This window comes from Varroa jacobsoni, unplaced genomic scaffold (genome assembly GCF_002532875.2).
Source record: "Varroa jacobsoni isolate VJ856 unplaced genomic scaffold, vjacob_1.0 scaffold_565, whole genome shotgun sequence".
Classification (NCBI taxonomy): Eukaryota; Metazoa; Arthropoda; class Arachnida; order Mesostigmata; family Varroidae; genus Varroa; species Varroa jacobsoni.
The window spans coordinates 92936-107701 of NW_019213467.1; the positions used below are offsets into that span (position 1 = coordinate 92936).

Sequence of the window (14766 nt, forward strand, 5' to 3'; positions counted from 1 at the left end):
TAACGACAGGCCAAGGTTGCCAAGCACACAGATATCCATGAAAAGTCCTTAAACCCTCAAAAGCAGGCCGCTATGCGAAGCAAAAATAAAATCGCTTTTACGCAAACTCCGCACAATTGTAAAAAATCAATGATAGATTCAGGACTGGAGGCGCGACCATCGACCAATTACCAATTTCCATCAAGTGCACAATAGAACTTGAAAAATATTATTCATACGTGCCGTTGGTAGAATTGAGTAAGCGATAATCGGCCTTTTTTCCTACTTGAGATGTTTGAACGGAGGAAGCTCCACCAGTCTTGCCTGATCAGTTTGTTGCCTTGCTCGCCCACGATCAGACACTGTTTACACAGAACTTATTAACAGCGTTTATTATTGAAACACGACGATCCAAATGGTGCCGAGTATATTTGACCGAAGTAGGTATTTACCGTTTGTACAGTACAATAATTTATGTTGTAATTATAATAGTACTACGTTTATATATGAATCTATTTATCTACTCCTTCCCAGTTCCTTGGCGTATCTAATCTTCTCCTAGTAGAATAAACTCGTTGTCAATATTAAAAGGGTTAACTTGGTCGTTGTATGATTACCATCTCTAGCTAGAGTAAGTTAGTCAGCCTGACCACAGATGACACACGTGAATTTCTCTAAAAGAACGGGAAAATCCGCTGCACATGAGACAAACCCTACGATGCGAAAAGAATGGGAAAGACAGCGGTAGCATCTGCACAGTGTGAGATTCGTGTTTTTCTATTCAATTGAACCTGCGATGAGTGCTTATTGAAAAAGTAAACACTATTCAAGGTATTTCTATTCAAAGACGAGGACAAAAACTATTCAATTAAGTAATGCTGGAAAGGTGGAAACCCGTCAGTTCATCCCTCTGTCGAGTGAAGTTAAATTTTACGCTCAGACCTCTTGCAGTGCGTCTGCAATTGTTCGTCTATTGGAGGAGGGAAGGAGGCGTATACATAATATACTCGGGACCCCTCTATCTTTTCCTTCGATTATATAGTGGTAATAACTGCTGGTTCGCAGTTAGCCTCGGGCCAAAGATTTTCTTTTGTCTCAAGCTGCCGGCTCAGAAGCAAATTAATAAAATGGATAAGGGTATACTTTTGTGTATTGTCGTACATAGCTCGATACATTTTGCATGCCTCAATTACTTGAGACGTATTGTCTATACGCTGGATGATCTGTATCACATACGAACATCATACGACAGGCCTGTGTCAGCTTTTTAATGTTGATACAGGCTTACGTAAATGCCATACTCAGATACAGCTAATTTCTGATAAAAAAAAAATCACTCTTCTAAGAATCAAATACAAGTACATGTGAAAATTGATTTTAGTATCTCACAGAAAGCTAAAAACTAACTTCGAAACACCTTCTGTGAAAGGTCTTCTGGCTGATTCGATGATGCGGTCGAGATAAGGGTTTACTTATCTGAAACGAGAGCTTGTACAATAGCACTTTGTACCAGCTGTCCTGAAAGTTACCTGTGTACAAAGGATCATCGACTTGGCGATAAACAGGCAACTATACAGCCTATTAGCTGTGCAGTCAAAGCAAGAACTGGCCTTGTCTAAATGGAACACCTCTCTACGGTTTGTGGCCTGTCCTTAATTATTATTACTATAAATAGTAAATGTATTCATATATATAAAATACATTCGTTTTTGTTTACAGAATGATATACAGATTGATAACCGTAGTTTAAGCAGCCCTTGCTAGTTTTCGAATGTACGACCTCTGCCGACCTGCACTCCTTATTCGACAGATAGCTAACAAAGAAGCCAGGATAGGGTAAGCGGTAGGAAGTTAGGGCATAGAAAGTTAGCTTTCGGCCTCTAATCTGATTGTGCAGTGCGAATTGGCGCAGTATTCAACTTGCGAACTTATCATTAGGCTAAATTATTGTATTCCAATGATATAAATTATCGAAGTAGTGAATTCTGCCAATCGTTACTGCTGTTCATTGCATCAGACAAGTTTTTTATTTATTTTATCGCGTCTGAGGGTAACTTATTTTTAGGTTTATTCTGTTAATCGAAACAACACGTATGTACCGCACTAGGAGTTCTATATGCGATAACAGGTACTTTTTTTTTTTTATTAATCTAAATAATGCTATCTGCCCTTCTCATTTTCGGCCATTTGCCGGATCAGGATCATATGGATGAGCGGGATGCAAGTACAGATGCTGACTTGATCCATTCCAATCAAACATACGTGTAGGTTTTACGTATATAGAATAGCGTTGATCTCAGAAACGTCCTATATACTCAGCATGTTACTTCGGCTAGCTTCAGTGATATCCGAAATTTTATATGAGGATTGAATGTACTCTCTGTATAAAGAATCGGCTGGGTCGGTCATACGCGCCCACTTCATTTCAATCGCACGGAACGTAAATAGAAGACTGTCTTCCTATTACAGATAAGATACAGATGCACTAGCTAACGGCAGACATGTTCTATCCAGGTTTATTATCTACACGTACTCTACAAACGGAAATTTCATCACTTCATATTGATTGAACGAAATTGCATTTCTATGAACTACCAAGACAAAAAGCATACGTTCTGGTTAGCTAATATGGAAGCAATTCTAGAAAAAAAAATGTGGTGTACAGGCAGCGTATTACGCCTAAATTATCTCCAAATAATAGATGTAGCTTTTCGTGAACCCTATGATAGCCTTCGATTCTATTACAGTTAGTCCGCATGCACAGTGAAGACTTCTCCGGATACTCCAATATTCACGAAGATCAAAAAATCGTTTAAGTAAGTAAGCTATGCATATCTTGCAATGACTATTGGAATCATTTTTGCTACCAGTGTGTATGGTCTGCACATACAATGACCTAGACGACTTAGATACACGAATCAAGCGAAGCTCGCAAAGGTCATTTGTCATAACATTGCACGAACCTACGATGAGAAAAAAGACGTCTTATAGACTTTAAGTACAACTTAGAATTGTATATATATATACTATAATGGCCAAATTTGTTTCCATGAACAACATTAATGGACCGCAAGACAATTTAAAAGTTTCTCTCTGAATATTTATATGTTGCTCCGAAACGTTTAGAAACGCGTGCACAGGGTAGCCTTGAGGCTTTTGACAATTGTAAAAAGAATACGACAAATCGTGCCTGCTTGCATCATCTGTCATTCGGGCTAAGCCGCTTCTTCTTGCCGCATTGGCCATCAGTGAAAAGGTCGTAGGTCGTGCAGCGAACCTGGCTTTTGTGAATGAAAAACCGATCAAACAATCCTGATCAATAATACACCGATATAGTACATGCTGGATTAATGTTTGCTCTTATTCATTTAAAGCAAATCTGAAGATCTCTATTCGCCAGTCGTATCTTCACGACGCAACCGCTGGTCTACTCGTGATTTCAATAGAAACTCAAAACTTTCACAACACGGCAATATGCGTACGGAACTTCGTAATGTTGGCGTTTTCATTCCATCTTAAAAGTTAACCTTAGATTACATCAGTATATAAAGGCCAAACTCTAAACGGTACGCCGACTGTCATGCAAATGGGTTTCCTTCCGCTGGTCAAAAAATGTCTAGTTGTCGGAAGTTGTCGATTAAAAAGGTGGAATATGCGACAAAAGTAAAAGCCCAGATTTAAAACGTTAAAATATTGGTCCAAAGTTTATCGGTTCCGCATCTCTCGTTTACACAGTGGCACTTTTTGACAGTCTTTGTTTTGAAATGACGGTTACGTACGACCGGACAAAAGCAAATAAAGATCATTGGAAGCCTGGTTGTCGTTATGTATCGTTTTGTAAAACCCAAATTGGTCGCATATTAAATATTATAGATATAACGTGAACGGCCGAATGTATCGAAGTAGTAAATTACGTGTGCTCAAGCAGTAGAAACTGAAGCCAGAGAAAGGCCGTGACCACGTGGGCGAAGTTAGTAACAGAATGTTCTTGGGAGATGAAAAACGCAATTGTATTGTATAAAAAAGGTATATTTAATAATACATTTATAAATTCAGCAGTTAGGTTTAAAATATTTTTCCAATTTTTACACATAAACGCTACGAATATTATAAAAAATGGAAAAATTAATGACTATACTTATCTATGTGCATGTTCCGTAGCGCTCGAAAATCAGCTTTCCTATTTTAAAATCAATCGATCGAGGTAGACTCTTCGAAGAAGTCGATTCTTATATAGATATTATGTTCAAACTTTTTACAGACCGCTGACCCTAAGCTAGGTCAGCGATTTAGAAGAAAAGTATAAAAGTGAACGGGTCCGTATAAATATAATCCTTTGTTGAATCCTGAGCACCTCCTGCACATAATGAAGTAACGCGTGACTTATGTGTAAGTATTAGTCGGAACAGTGCCCCTCCGTCAAGTCGCCTCGTCATTTATAGATCTCCTAACTTCAACATAATCAACTCCCTGCTGAAAACAAAGATCTCAACAAACGCTTGTCGGAATTTTGATTTATAGAAACTATAGTAATGTTTCTAGCTTAAAAGCGGTGTGAAAAGACAGTTGTTTGGTCCGTCTGAATTAGTCTTTTCAATACCTATCGAAGTGACAAATTACATGCGTCGTTGATAAGCATATATAAAGCAGGGACAACTTATGTGCGCTAGCTGCTTTACGTAACGTTATCATGATTATCTATACGGATATACTCAGCGATTGTGATGTCACGAATGTTGACTGAAAGTGGAACTTATAAGTTCCACTTTCAACGGTTGCGGTGGCGATGACAAAGGGTCGCATAGCTGTTTCCTCCTTACCGGAAGGCCAGAAGGCTTCTGGATCTTGCAGGGGTAATTGACACTGATTGCGTATCTGTCGCAGCCTGTCACGGAGCCTGAGGCATGCCACTATAGAGCCGTCATTGCCGCCCGCTGATATTTCTTCTTCGTTCCGCATCAACATAGTGAAAAGCATGTTGACAACCGATTCGGACGTTAATACGATTTAAGGCAGAGGTAAAGACGGCACAGCCGTTAACCCTCCAGCATATCCAACAACATATAGCCGAAGAGAAGTCCGAAGATGCTGGATCAGGGACCCATAGCCTTGACGACCTGCCATCTTTGGCCGCCAATCTACGGCATGATCTTTAAGCGCAGAGCTATTGCTAATTGTACCACTGCAGTGGAGCAATACAAATATCTATTTAATGTGCATAGATTCGTCGCAAATTGAAAAGTGGTTGTTTGTGCAGATACCGTGTTTACGATACTTTCTCCTTCCGGAAGTACTGGGTTACTAAAAGTTATGTTTGAAAATTACCATCGAAGCTGGTACTATCGATGAGCCATTTCTGTTAAGCTAGTTATCTATTATACTGCGATATTTTTATGACAACTATTTCCATTTGTGGTAGGAACTCTTTCGCGCACTGCTGTTTACATACATGTGAATCTAATGTGACTTCAATACGGAAAACTTTGCCAATCCTTTTTTTATTAAGTGAATAATAAAGTAAGTTAGGTTTCTTTGACTCGACATTACTGATGGATATGAGCTGCATTTTAGGCTGAGACCGGCACGTTGATCCTTTTGCTTGACACAGACCTTTTGCATAAAAAGCCCTAAAGCCGCTTACATTTGGTATCTTCTATCGAACTTTAAGTGGCTATACAGCAATGTTTTAGAGACTTTGTTGTCACAAAAATTCAACAAAACATAAGTAAATGAAAATAGAAAAAAATGCTTTGATCCTCGTACTACGAAATAAGCGCTTACGCTTAAGGCAATATTTTGCTGTCTAGCAGATTGTTTTTCGGGGCGTCTATTGGTAGACGTAACCGGCCTACTTCGTTAGTGCAGTTGTTTTCTCGGACGCCGTTCTCAACTTTCCGTCTGTGTAGTCCTATCATCTTTTTCCCTCCATCTTTTTCCTTAGCTGCGTTGTGTCCTGCTACTTGTCGTGCCTCAAGCCTTTAACGCGCGGAAACCTTAGACACAGGCGGTATCCAATCAGAAAAGCCTCGGATGCTTCAGAAGGACCAGCCTATCGTCAAACGATTATTGCAGCTTGGCTACATAACAATTCGTCGCTGTTTAATTGCCAACCGAACAGACGACATCAGGGATATCAAACCCGGAGAGCTGTCTACGCAATGACATACCATAGGGGTTGCTGACTGACGCTTATTCTCTTCAATATATAATCGCTCATAATTTGCTCATTCGGCCAATACACAAATATATTCGTAATCCGTCGGCCAAAATTTAACTGGGATTTAAGACGTAGGACAATTTCATCTATGGAATGAACATTATTTGTCGTAAAAAGCTTGCTTTTAAAGATCTTATAAAGGGCCGGCTAATAAATGCGTTTGAGCAAGAGTTGAAAGCTCTAATGGCCCGTTTTCATCGCGGGCTTGAATGCCGGCGAGTCAGATTTAATTTCCTTCAAGTTATCAGGGTGTTGTTACTAACAGTGGGCCTAGCAAGGACTTGGTTTATGTTATTTGTAGGTTGATTGTAATCAATGCCACTAGGTGATACGCTTGACACGACGACGAAATGCACGAGTATGGCGCGATAAAAGTTTACAGGTCTAAGCGTAGCTCAGCCCATCAACACCAAAAGTATAAATCGGACCTGTAAAAGTAAATTTATAGGAGTAGAGCATAGCTTTATCTAGCAGGTAGTCTATGCGTACTAATCGTCAGAAAAAATGGACCAGTAAAAAAACTAAAAAAGTACTAGCTCTAGTCCTCATTGATCATTCGAGCATATACAGGTCTTGAGGGGGTTTCCATTGGTGTCGCAGTATAATCCATGCCAACAGCGCACGAAACTTAATTTTCGTCTGCAATTCGTAAACGAAACCTTCTAATCAGATCCTTCGGGTACACGTTTCTGTTCTGGAATTTTCGAGATACGAGCCCCCTGTTGAATCTAGCTGGCTTCCAGAAAATGAATATATATGTAGATATAAGGGTTAGCATAAGTCCAACCTGCTGCGACGCTCGAATTGATCGATCAGCGGGCCGATCCGAACCCTTTTGAACAGGCTTGAAGTGGACACAGTCGGAGAAACCCTTTTGCCAGATGACTGTGCGTTTTTAGGTCATTGTAGCCGCTCACAGGGAGCATGCAAAAAGACGCGTTCTATCCTCTATGCCAAATTTCTTTCTAGCTCCCAACCTTAGGAGTCAAGCAAGCAACAACAACCTAAGATTACCATCTTAACAGGCTGTCAACGAGGGTCATACGAGGGCCCCGGGTGAGCGATCATTGTTACTGAGTGCCACGGTGTTCTGGTAAAAAAGTAGGAAGTGCTAACGAAATTAAAAAGTAAGCCACTGTAATATTTCGGGAGATTTTCCTTGTAATTTCTTCAGGACAAAGTAGAAAAATGCAGCTGCCAGGATACGAAACAATTCGCAAACGACAATTAAATAGGCAGCCGGCCAGGAAACTATACATTAAGGGAAATAATACAGAAATATCCCGTTCACTAATAACTACTGGTCCTATTTGACTTAGTTTTGGTGGGTACGTCCCGCGTAGCATTTTTTTATCATCACCTAGAGATGCTGATTTACAATATGGCGTCTTAACTTATATTTGTTGTCCTGTTTAGAGAGAATATCCAGCGTATTATTCTATATAGTAAATATTATATATAGTATAAATAAAAGCTATTATCTTTGTGGGCCATAGAGTTTTGGCTTTTTCTCGCAATGTTGACATTATTTTTTATTGAGCCGGTAATGATACGCCTGATGCAACGCTGAGACAGTACTATCGTCTAGTATTTATCCGGCTGCTGGAATTTTGTTGATGTTTAAAAGAGACCTATTCTGAAATGCGCTCGCCTAATGTCAAACACAATACCTTGCTGGGTCCCCTAAACCTATATATTATGTTGCTTTTGAGTTTTAAATGTATCCAAGTAGGATCAGTATTTATGCAGTAGTTGCCGTGGCTGTATTGCCGTATTGAATGCAGTTCTTGTCACCTCTGAATAACCAGCAAGGAACCTATTACACAATGCCTATAATGGCAGCGGTGGCCTTTTTCATTTGTTGATCCCACTTTGTTGATGGCAAGAAGGGACCCTCGTCCTTAGCGAAGAGCATTCTCGAGATCGAAATTCCCACACCGAGACTGTTTCAATCAGGTTTCTATTTGTTAAATCAGCTCATCTGTGGCTCCAAAAACAATAAGAAGTTGACAAAAGTGTTCGTGGCAACGACTCCGAATTCCAACATAGATAAAAATGGCGTACGAGAAAGGTCTATTTTAAATGCCTCTTGGATTTTGTAAGCAACAATTTCTTTCGCTCATATGTTAACTTCTTTACGAAAGATTCAGGTACAACAAGAACAGGTCGTCTGGACAGATGGCAGAGCTCCCTTCGTAGAAACACTTTACAACATAATCCGTTCTCAAACGTGACTCTATAATTCTATCGGTGACGAGGCACGAGACAGCTTCCCTTTAGGCGCAGACTTGGCCGTCCAAAGCAACGTGACAACGATATCCACCTTCTGTAATGTTACACTAATGTATAATATTATATTCTATTGCCATTTCGCTTGCATCCGCACTAAAACCTCTACCTGTATATACGAAATCGTTGGGTAAATCAGCCGGGCTGATAGGATCAGATTGCTTTTCCAGCGGGCGCGGAAAATGGATTAACCCTCGGCGCTTAGCGAACGTAACGAATCACCCACATTGGCAGATCATCTGTTTGCGTCGCCATATCGAAGTGGTGCCTCGAGGTACGGTAACGGCCGCTAATAATTATTGCCATCTTAATCTTCATCATCGGAACGCGGGTCGCCGTAATGATATAGTCGACCGAAAAAATTAAACCGTGCGTCGATTAGAGAAAAGTCCAGATTGCAGAGTTTCTTGGAGGCAGCCTTTTGACTCAAGGCTATCAGGATGACGGCGCAGCTAAAGCTAGAATCTTTCCATACACAGAAACCAAAATCGTTTTCACGCTGACAGATAGAACAAATATTAGGTACGCAGGCTGGCGAAAGGGGTACTATAAAGTTTGAACATGCCCAGAACTGGACACGTGGACAAAGGAAAAGGCGACAAAAGGCAGCAGAAGCGTAGTGCGTGAGGTTTACATTTCTGTGGGAACGGTGGCAATGCAAATGCCAAACAAATGCCCTCTATGGCAGATACATTCTATGGACGAATGCAGCCATTCGAGACGGTAGGGCTGCGGATGGAAAGATACCGCTGCGAGGGCGGTCTTGAGATGGCAGAAACAGCGGAGAACAGACTCGCCTGCCGCTGATGCCGTTTTGGGCGCGGCTGTTGTGAGCCCCCCTATCGTCGCTGTCGCCGTTGCATGGGATCGCATCGATCAACTATATGCTGCTTGCCCATAGAGTATAAGGATGCTACTGTGTGGGGTTGCGCCAACAGAGCCAGATGGCCATTAGAAAGATAGCAGTGTTACGCTCGCTACTACTGGCTCGGATACTGCTGACTATGATGATCGTGACTAATGCTCATAATAATGATGATTCAATCGATACGAAATGTGATACTGATGTTTTTAGCTAAGGCGGCCTAACATTTAATGAGACCACGCACGATTGAGCTGTATTTATAGAATATGTAAGATTTATAAATAATATATATAAGATAATAAGTTTATAAGAACCAACAGCACATAGGGGTCACAAAGAATAACTAGGAGAGCAATAGAGCTTTCGGTCGAAAGGAAGGGCGCAGAACAAATGGTGGCGTTATGCAGTCATCAATTTGAACGCGTTCATCAGGAATGACATGCGAGGGGCTTTTTGTCTGGCTCTGTACCTATGTACTATGTGTATTTATGTGCGCACATTTACATTGTTTGTTCGTATTTGAGCATATCATGTACGTTATCGCTGTGTGAGTGTGTGCGGGTATATGTGCTGTATCAGTAACGCATGGAAGTTCTGTTTTTCCTGTGCGTTTTTAGACTCGAGTATAGGAAATCGTCTACTCTTAAGTTTAATAGGCAAAAAGTTCATTTCGGTGTTCGACATCTATTTGATGACTGAAAACTTGAGACTCGCGCATGGAAACGCGCGTGTGCTTGTCTAAGAACGCCGATAAGCGTTCTAATGTTTATCTTAGCTAACGATTAAAATGTCTGGAGTCACAATAACTTACTCAATCAAACGTGCAAGTTAGTCGTTGTGCAGACCTACATCAGAAACAATTTTGCACACTTATTACCTTCATACAATACCGTGAATATATCGGTATTAGAAAACATCTAAGAGTGCATCTAAGGCTAACGTGAATGCCACAGTATCGATAAAAATATTCCAATTCTATATAGGTCTCGACTTTTGACCTACTATAACAAACCGGGATTTTTCGCTTTTGTGATCTTTATTCTTAAACGGTCTTCTGCGGAAATTCAATGTATCCGTCAGTGCATACATACGAGTACTCTTCCTGGCCTGTGTGTGTTTGATGCCCCATGCTAGGCTTGTAAAAAGAAAGACTATCTGATTCATAGCTTTTTTCATTTAAGAGAACTCGACAATTCTCTTGCATAGTTTGGGCCTTTTATTCCATGCTACACTGTACAGAGACACGGATCATAAAAAAATATATATATTCTATATATATAAAAAATATAAGGTATATATATATATACTCCATACTTTATATTAAAGTCCCACAGCATGAAGCTGCATGGGCTGTTGGTAAATTCCTATGAAGAAATCTAAGGGGAAAATGCTTTTCATATTATAAAGGGCTTTGATTATAGCTAGGAATGGCAAAACTTTCTACTTCACTGCTTAGTCAAGCAAATAAAACATTGTTATTTGTCTACCATATGGCCGCATAAAATTCTGTTGCGTAGTGCCGACCCGGCTTTCCAATAGCTCGGTCACCGGCATACCGACGAGTTGGGCTTTGTTTGAGAGGCGAGGAGAGCCAGTAATCATTTACGCATTGTTCTTTAAACGTATAAATTTGACTATACTGAAACCCGCAGAGTTATCGTAGTGGTGCATTTTTCTAGCATAAGAAATTATTCACAGTTAAGTTTTGTCTATGACTGTGATAATTCGAAATATAATGAATATATATATATATATATATACAGTAGGAAAACATATACGTGTATATATACACGTATATGTATTTCTACTGAGCATACGTGTGCTCTTAGGTTTTCAGTTTTTTCGGAAAGTTAGTACCCATCCGGTTTCGAAACGCAACATCCCAGATGTTATACAACATTTTTACTGGGACATACTTATAGTTTTACCTGCCGGTGCCATAAGGTACCAATTTTAACGGTTCATTACAAATTGTTTCGATCTTGATATTATGGTATTTGCGACCTTAGGTATTATATTATGATTCTTTTTTTGGTTAGGTGGAAATCATTAATAAATAAGCATCATATTCTTATTCATATCGGGGGCCCTTATGAGATCTACGTTGCGAGGTTGCCCCCAGAGGCCAGTGTTACGTTTTTGCTATCATCTACATTAATGTCGCTCCGCAAAATCTCCATTACACATGTGATATGCATTTTCTATGATTGTATACTACAAGCTAGAAATTTATCTATATTATTATGTATTTTACGACCTATAACGATGGGTGGGGTCGGTAAGGTTTTAGGATCCAGTACCTTATACTTTGAGTCAACGTAAAATCTTATTATTATCGTAATTATCGGGAATGCATTTTCCGAACACTGCGCTTTTAAGAGATTACCATTGCTCTTGCTGTGGTACTTACATAAAATACTTATATTGTTATTAAAAATTGTGACAATTTTTTAACACTATTTTATTCATTACTGGGTGTCGTCCAGTAGATACTAATCGATTAGGGAAAAAAATCGGTCGGTGCAAGGTCTGGACGCTGCGGTAAAACCTGTCGTTGGTGTCTTCCGACCGTTACCTTGCATTGTTATGAAGCAAAACATAACTTCGCTTGTCGAGCGTAGAAAGCGATTTTGAACGAATCAAGCCTTTAAAATCCTACCAAAGGCAAAAAACAGTTCTTTCTAGATGAAGGTCTGGTTGAGGCCAGGAGCCTGGCTTTTTTCGCAGGGCCTTACCCATTCCTATCTCTACTTCATATACAGATACCATTTTTCGTCATCAGTGACGAATTAGTTATTATGGCCGCGTGATGCTTGATACCAGATGGCGAAATGTTCAGGTATAGCGTTAAGCCGTAAATTTTCTGAATTTACCCAAGCTCCGGGTTTCTGTGTGAATTCACAGAACCAAAGTAATCTGCCCTGGACCGGACCCCATCCTTTCGGCAAATCTCCGGGTTGTTTATTGACCCTTTTACTTCAAAGATGCCTTTAGAAGGTCGTCATCGAACCCAGACAGTTGGTCAAAGCAAAAAACATCCTCTAGGTCCTGCTCACTGTTTTCAAATTTGACAAACCACCCTTAAGCAGCCTCGTTAGCGACAGTGCCATTACCATGTACAAGGCAAATGCCCCAGGCTCTTTTGGCCTCGACAAAATGCAAAAGGTGAAAAAATGTACATTTTGCTGCTTGAAACATCGATCTTTGACAAGATATTTCACAGCACAGTATTATTATAGCAGGCTACCAAGGTAGCAAGAGAACTTTGGAACGGTAGGGCAGAAGTTAGTAACAAAAGAAAACAATGAAAACAGATTTTTTTTTCTCAAAAAAAAGCGCAAAAACTTTTCCAATCTAATAGAAAAGAAAATGGTGACTTAAAGTGATGCCTTTGAAGATACATCTTACTTCAAGGGATACCCAAAGAGATGTCGATTTTTTGACAAGTTCAAGCTAAATCTACCTGACCCCCTTTCGGTTTATTTATTAGATTGAATGAAATCTAAAAGCGAGCTATATAAACAAGCTGATCATGCAAGTATATTGCTGTTCCCTCTAAATGTTATTTGGGTGCTCAGTATATAGCTTTAGAATCTGTAGAGTTTTAGAGGTACAGAACTACACGTAACTGACTTCCAATGACGCTGAACGGCCTCAGCATTAATATTGCATGAGACGCTTCTAAGTGATATGGTCAAACATTGGGTCCTACTTTGCACCTGATTTTGCATTGCATTGCTTCCAATGCAATGCAAAATCAGGTGCATCTACGCTCGGTCCCGAACCAAAAAGATACGCCTTCTTGTATTTAGTAAAAAATACGTCAAAAAAACATACATAAGCATCATTACTATTATTGCTATCGTTATAACCATCTTGCACTTCTATGATTTCGGCACTGCTTTAACACCACTGTCGGCATATAGTATAACCTAAATTGTTCGCTGTGGACCTCTGTGCTTGTCCCACTTCTTCTGTACATTTCAGAAGCAGCGTATGAAAAGACCATGTACTTAGCGGTACGGTATGTCTCGATCGGCTTCCGCAGCTTCAAGCGGTTTTCGTTGAGTGCTTCGCGCTGAAGACCGTGGACCTTCGGCCGACTCGGAAGAGATGAAGCGCCACCGGTACTCCGGCAGCCGACGCGCCCACAAAGGCGGTGGATAGTCGCGGCGCCCAGAGCCGCAGAGGCATTATGTCACAAGCACACGAACACAGGAGCATAACCGCGAAACCATAATCGTTTTTTCTTAATGTTATCAGTATTATTGCTACAAGAAAAAAGTACATTTATATAGATGCACCGATTTACAGTGTTCTATAATATTCTTATGACTCGATGTATTCCCACGCTAACTATAAGCCTACTACCATGCGGCTAATGGCAGTGCGGGAATTAGCGAAGCATAATGTAATATAACACGCATAAAAAAAAAACAAACTTACGCAGCCATTAGTGCTGTTTGAACGGGACGAAATCTGATTTAAGTAGCCGTTTGTCGACCGACACTAGTCAGCATCAATGTTATCGCCTCACGATCGACAGTCGGTGCGCGGCAGGATATGTTCTACACAGGCTCTGAAGACTGATCGGATGTAGTTGACCAGACTCTAGAGGGACGACAGAGCGCGCCGGAGGATCGCTACTATTCTTACGAGCGAAGCCGGAACTATACTTGCAGCAACGTATTAAACGAACCAATGCGACAAGGCCACATTCAGCATGATGGGTAACGGGCGAAACTAATCACAGCGGAAAAAGTCAATGCACAACAACTTATCGAACGACATCCTGGTCTGAGAGGGGCGTCTGAGTATTGAAACATGGCGAAACTGTACACGGACGTTTCGTTCCCCCATTAAAAGCTAGGAGAATGATAACGCGAGAGATCAACATCGAAAAGAGTGATGTTAAATTAATGACAGCACTTACATTAAACGTACACCGCTACCTGCACTACAAGCTCGTGAAAAATTTCAACGAAGCAACAAGAGCAACGAAAACGATTTTTAAACGAAATCGTAGAGCAGAACAGATTTTGAGAGGGAAAACCTGACCTGCAGAAGATATCACAGACCGAGATTGTTTCATACAGAAGTGCAAGACGAAGCCCTCGAAAGAAACCAAACGAGATCTGCAATTCAGCAACGGCTAGGGACCGACAGAACATCTACAGAATTGGCATTATTTCTAGGAATAAATAGGAAGGTTTTTTGTACTTATTGAACACCCACAACTATCTGTTCATTGGTCAATGGCAAGCGTGTTACTACGCTATTATTATTATTATTAATACTATGGGAACATTTCAATGATTTTCATCATTCACGAAACCAAACTCGAGCAGCTTGCCCCGAGCGTGCGCACCGACTTTGAGTAAGAACACCATCCACGGCCAGCTGCGAATAACAGCAT

The 14766-nt window shown here is 40.5% G+C and overlaps 1 protein-coding gene and 1 long non-coding RNA gene across 28 annotated transcripts in view; one reads left to right on the forward strand and one right to left on the reverse strand.

Annotated features, from left to right (window-relative positions):
* Positions 1 to 13791, forward strand: part of LOC111261536 (uncharacterized) — an 88795-nt gene extending 75004 nt beyond the window's left edge. For both annotated transcript variants that reach the window (XR_015311583.1, XR_015311582.1), the window contains one exon: positions 13338 to 13791. This is a non-coding gene — a long non-coding RNA (uncharacterized LOC111261536). The remainder of the gene's footprint in view (positions 1 to 13337) is intronic.
* LOC111261529 (uncharacterized) overlaps positions 1 to 14766 on the reverse strand; it is a 292892-nt gene that overhangs the window by 90183 nt on the left and 187943 nt on the right. For 13 of the 26 annotated variants that reach the window (XR_015311574.1, XR_015311571.1, XR_015311575.1 and 10 more), the window contains one exon: positions 14102 to 14766. The exons of 10 other annotated variants lie outside the window; for them this stretch is intronic. The gene's annotated coding sequence lies outside the window, so the exon portion shown is untranslated. 3 more of the 26 variants (XR_015311558.1, XR_015311563.1, XR_015311562.1) reach the window with 2 other exon arrangements.